The sequence below is a fragment of the Archocentrus centrarchus genome, chromosome 11, assembly GCF_007364275.1.
Source record: "Archocentrus centrarchus isolate MPI-CPG fArcCen1 chromosome 11, fArcCen1, whole genome shotgun sequence".
NCBI classification, from domain to species: Eukaryota; Metazoa; Chordata; class Actinopteri; order Cichliformes; family Cichlidae; genus Archocentrus; species Archocentrus centrarchus.
The window spans coordinates 3,479,661-3,485,660 of NC_044356.1; the positions used below are offsets into that span (position 1 = coordinate 3,479,661).

A 6,000-nucleotide genomic window follows, 5' to 3' on the forward strand; every position below is an offset into this window, starting at 1 on the left:
AGCACATTTCATTCCAAACTCAATGAGCTCACCATAAAAGATAAAAACATTAAAAAATGTTGGTCTGAAGCCTTTAAGGCAACAAAAACATCAACACAAAGAAATAAAACACGTTAACACTCGCAGACACACACACACAGTTAGTGAGTGCAGGTCTGTGTGAACAAAAAGGTTTTGAGTCCGTTTTTGAATGTAGACACAGCTGTAACTGACCTCAGGTCAGCAGGACCACAGCAACTGAAAGCACCCTCAGCACCCTGAGATCTGATTCTGGAACAGTGAGAGGTGTGACCGGGTTATAGACACTGGTCAGAGGTGCACTGGGGGCCAAACCACTGAGAGCTTTATGAACTGAAGGACTTTAAAGGTGATTCTGTGTTGAACTGGGAGTCAGTAGGTGCCCTCAGTCCTGGGGTCAGGGGTCATGTTCCTGTGAGGACCCTGGTGCTGCGTTCTGAATGAGCTGAAGTCATCCTGCTGATGATTTGCAGAGTCTAACCTGCTCGATATGAAGCGTGGACCAATTTCTCAGAGTCCGTCTGAGGAGTTTTCTAACTTTAATATATCTTTGATAGAAAGTTCTGATGACCTTATTGATCATCAAAGCTGAGATCGTGGTCCAGAATGATGCCTGGGCTCCTGACTCCAGAGACAGGGATGATAAATATGAACATTTTCTGTCTGACAGCTGTTTCTGTGCTCTGATTGGCTCCGAACCCTGATTGGTCCTCATCATAAGGAGTGTGGGATCAAAGTTATTCATTCAGTTGTTTGAAAATAACTTCATCAAATATTTTACTGAGGAATAAGAGACTAGAAATAGATGTATAATTATTAATTACCAGTGGATCTCAGTGATTTTTCCTGAGGAGCGCTGTGATGGCAGCCTGCTGTTGGTAATATTTACTAAACGATTTATAGAACAATGAGATACCGATGTGGACAGTTTGATGGCGATGGGGTCGAGTAAAGAGGTACTGATGAGTTTACAGGTGAGGATGAGGATGCTGAGACTGAGATAAATGACTCAGATATTACCCCTAATATTAGAAACTTTGTTCTTGCAGAAAGAAGCACATTTGTTACACTTAATTGCTGAAAGAAATTCCATTGCCACAGTTTTGGAGAGATAAGTTAATTAATGAAAAGGCAAATTAGACTGATTATTGCTAATCAGCTGGGAGACGTAGGACTGCCTGTTGTAGCAGTAAAGTGCATTTTTATAGAATAGAAAATAACTTTTTCCTCCTTATTAGGAACTTGTTGGGCTTGCAGAGAGGAGCGAAAGTTTGGGGAGTTTACAAATCCATGCATCACGTTTCTCTTTCCTCTCACTGTCAAAGGGTCACATTTAACTTTCTATCAGTGAACTACACCTCAGTAAGTTAAGGCAGAGTAGAGCCATCAGATGTCCTACGACAGGCTGCAGCAGATTTCTGTGAACAGAAACCTCAGAGTGTCTCTGTGTGCGTTACACATGTGACGACTAACTTAAATAAAAGCAGAAAGTCTCATGAATGCCTGTATGAACCAGTCTAAGAAACGTGGAGCTCATGTTGAGTCTGATGGCAGCATCATGTCTCTAAAGCTGTCACAGGTCCGTGTTTCCAGCTGTGCAGCACCCCCTCTGCTTTAACATCAGTCTGTAAACATCTGGACCTGAGGAGAGCAGCTGCTGGACTTTGGGAGAGGAACGCTGTCCCATTCTGTCTGATTCCAGCTGCTCAGCAGTCCTGGGTCTACTTTGTCCTGTTTTTGGTTCCTGATGCTCCAGATGTTCTCAGCTGGTCAGAGGTCTGGACTGCAGCTGGTTCAGCACTCGGACTCTTCTGCTACGAAGCCGTGCTGCTGGAATAGCTGCAGGATGCAGTTTAGCAGCACCCTGCTGAAACATGAAGGCCTTCTCTGAAGATGACAGCAGCTGGATGGGAGCACCTGCTGCTCTGGAACCTGGATACACCTTTTAGCACTGATGGAGCCTTTCCAGATGTGCCAGCTGCCAGCTCCACTGATGCACCTCAGTACCATCAGGGAGGCAGGCTTTGAAAACAGCTTAAACAGCTCTTTAGTCCATGTTTGGATCAATCTGACCTCAGATCAGTTTCCATTTTGCCTCAGTCCGTTTTAAATGAGCTTCGGTGCAGAGAAGGTGGTCCTGTTTCTGGTTCCCGTTCACAGCTTCTTCTTTAAGCTGCACGTGTGGACGGCACGCTGAGCTGGCACACATGCAGCGCTGCCCGAGGGCCCAAAGATCACGGCTGTCCAGCACTAATATTCAGCCCTTTCCTTCCTTGTCCACAGATGTGTCTTCAGATTCTCCTCACTGATATGATTACTGTAGATACAGTGGAGCTCTGAAATTTGTCCACAGTTTGCAGATGCAGGTTTTTACAGACTGGTGACCCTCTGCTTCTCTACGGCACTCTTTTCAAACTTTTCCAGCTGTTTGTTGCTCCCATCCCAACTTTTTGAGATGCGTTACTGCCATCAAACCCAAAATGAGCAAATATATTTTTCATAGAATAGTAAAAAGCCTCAGTTTAAACATTTAATGTGTTTTCTACGCTCTGAATGAAATATGGGTTTATTAGATTGGTAGATCTATTTTTATTTACATTTTTGCACAGCGTCCAAGCTCAGTCAGATTGTTTCACTTTAGACAAGTAAAAATTCTGAAAGTACTGAAAAATGAGCTCACATTAACCCTTTCAGTTTCTGTGACCTCAGGCCGGCTCCATCCTCTGTGCTTACACAATGACTCAGACCAACATAAAACAATAGCAACAAAGCCTCATGAACAGAAAATAACCGAGCTGGCTTTATAAGAACCCCGTGAGCTCATTTTAAAGATACCGACTTAAGCTGACAGCTGGTTTTGGTTGAAATGACTGAAAACATTTCATGGATCCACCAATGTGGAGAGAGAGCAGTCAGAGTGGGAGAGCGGGCATCAGCTGAACAGGGCCAGCAGAGAGCGAGCGGCCTCACAATGAGCTCTTTTCATTCATTCGAAGGGAAAACTTTCCGGCTTCATTCACGGCCGACTCGCCTGTTTTAACACTCTCAGGTCTGCATCACACCGACGCAGCTCAGACCAACGTCTTCCCGCTTCAACGGGTCAGAGGTCGAAGCGCGAGATGAGATGTTAGCTCATTAGCAGCTCAAGTTTGCAGTTTGGTGACTGATTTCAAATCATTTTCCTCAGACATAAAACATGTTTTGTTTATTATTATCTACATTAGATGTTGTCAGTTTTCTACCCTTTAATAAAGCTAGGCTACCTGTGCTAAGCTAAGCTAAACATGGATACATTCAAAAATGAAATTATTCATTCAAAACATGTCTAAATAAAGCAAATGATGATCTGTGAAATGTTGGGAATTTAAATAGTTTGGGTCTTTGTCACTAATGTTAAAAATCTATAATGTAATCTGAGCCATTAGCATCTGAAGTCTCTGGGAACGTTATCAGGCTTTGACTGCAGCCTCGAGCTTAAACTGAATGTATTTACTGTCCACACACTACAAAATAATGTGGAAACTAACAAAAAGCTTCCAGAAATAAAACACAAACATAAAAACTGAAACTTCAGTGAAAGCTTCTCACTTCTGAAGTAAAAACACCAAATAACTAATCATAATGCCTGATTACCATCAGCTGATGCTTATCTGCTGCGTCAGGCCCCTGTTCTTAGGATAAATGTTCAAGAATAAAAGTAATACAATGAAGGGTTCAAAAAAACAGGTCAGTTATTTGTCTGTGTCCCTGGACGATGAAAGGGACGCATAACGAGAAAAACAAGTACATTTATTGGTCTTAGTGTTATTTTAACATCGGTGTGTCTGTGCAGGATGTTGGTGTCCCAACACGTCCAGAGGAACAAGTCAGGTCAACATTCAGGGAGTCACGCTCATTTCAGATTACCGTTAGAGGAACGTTAACCGTTTCAGCCCTGACTCAAACCACTCGCTGAAGACTCAGAGTCTGGAAACACAAACAGCTCCCAGATTTGATCACATAAATCAGATCAGAATCTCGGTTACAGCGTGATAAGACTCTGAGCCGAAGCCCTTCGGGACCACGGAGTCCCAAAAGGATCAGAGTCAGTGAGGAGGACCCGAACACATCTGCGGCGGTCCGACCGGCCGGAGGATGAGCTCAGCGCAGCGTGCAGCTGCCACAGAGGTGACAACTGATGATGCATCACTGCTGCTCAACCCAACCCGTTTGCACACAAACCAAAGTCCTGCCAACGCACAGCTTCACGTGTGGATGAGCAGCAATGAGTCAGAGCCGCCCCGAGAACCACAATCTAACCAGAGACAAGCTGGAGATCACGAGAAGCTCGAACAAACCAGCAGCTCAGAAAACTAACCACAAAAATTACACAAAGGTGACACAGAGAGCCTCCAGAAAGCAGCCGTGCAGAGCCCGACCCTGACCTCTCAGGGGGCTGATGTGAGAAACGTCTGCAGACCGTCCAGGCTTCAGGGGTCACACTGAGATTAGACCGACACAGAGCAGTCCACAAATTTACTGAGAAAAACAAAACCAAAGCCCTGAAGAAGCTTCCTCAGCCGCTGCTGGCTGCAGATCCATGCCTTATCTGTGCTCACTGCACTGCAGTGGAGCTTCAGGGCTTTCTAAAATGTCCTGATGCATGTGAAGGCAGCACAGAGAGAACAGAGCCTCGCAGTGTTTCAGACGCTCCTTCCTCTAAACCGACGCCAGATCCTCACACTTCAAACCCAGAAACCCCAACGGACTCCATCGCAGCCAAGGACGAGGAGGGAGCTCTATTTTTGGCTCAGAGTTTCCGTCATCATCCTCACAGCTACAGCAGTCAGTCTGAACCCTGTGACCTCTGACCTTTAACCTCCACACTCAGCTGAAGCGTTCTCTTACAGATTTTTTACTTTCTGTACTCGATTGTTTGCTGGAAATGTGTGAAGCACGTCCAGCTCAAAATACCAGAATGAATTTGAAGCCTTTTCAGGCCGTATCCAGAAGTCCAGCGAGAACCCTGAAGACTTTACTTTTCCTGTCTTTGCACCAAACTCCACTCAGAAACAGATTACACACACCTCCTCTGCTTTTACACCAACGTTCAGTCTGCTTACAGCAGTACATGTTACAAAGACGCCTCAATCTGACTGCAAAACGAGTTTAGAGTGAAGGACACAACCTGTGAAATGTTTCCTTCTGGATTTAGTTTGAAGAGAAAAAAAAAGAGAAATCTGCAGATTTCTGAGTGAAATCTGGTCTAAAACAGAAAAAATTAGAATTGCAGGTTTATGACTGATCCTGATATCTGTAGTGCAGATTCCACTTTTCCTGTCCCAGAGTCCACTCAGAAATCTGCAGATTTGACTCCAGACTAACCAGATCCCTCATTCTGCAGCAGGTTTATGAGGCTGGTGTCCAGCCATTAGGCTAAGCTAAGCTAACCACACAGAGAAATCAAATTCATGATGTGACACTGAGCTCACAGCAAAGGCAGACCTCACACAGCGAGACCTGATTCACAACGTAAATCTGGGCTTTGTGTCCCCTGAAGGAAGCTGAACTCTGAGCCTGAACACTCTAAAACATGAAGGTCAAAGACACCAGAAAACTGAAGGTCCCTAAAGGCACCAAAGGTCCCTAAAAGCCGCACACGAAACCAGCTGCAGGTCTGCCAAAAGTATGTGGACAGAGAGCCACAGAGTCTCAGTCTGCGTTAAACTCCTGTCCTCTGTTAATCATTCACAGACAAACCTTTGTTCAGCTCGACCTGTTAACTCCAGCTCACTGTCTCCCATTTTAACCCGGGTCAGACTGAGTCCCGGTCTGCTCTGCATTCAGGCTCAGCTCGATGAGAAAAAGAAGAAAGAGGAGTAAAAGCAGTAAAAGGAGGTGCGGACTCACCCCGGAGCAGCGACAGCAGAGGCTGAAATGAAGCAGCTGCGGCTCTGAGAGCCTGTCTCAGTCTGAGGTGTGGCTCCAACCAGGAAATCCATC

The 6,000-nt window shown here is 45.1% G+C and overlaps 1 protein-coding gene across 1 annotated transcript in view; it reads right to left on the reverse strand.

Moving 5' to 3' along the window:
• Window positions 1–6,000, reverse strand: part of cdc42se1 (CDC42 small effector 1) — a 36,483-nt gene extending 30,483 nt beyond the window's left edge. The window contains exon 1 of the mRNA XM_030741076.1: window positions 5,908–6,000. The gene's annotated coding sequence lies outside the window, so the exon portion shown is untranslated. The remainder of the gene's footprint in view (window positions 1–5,907) is intronic.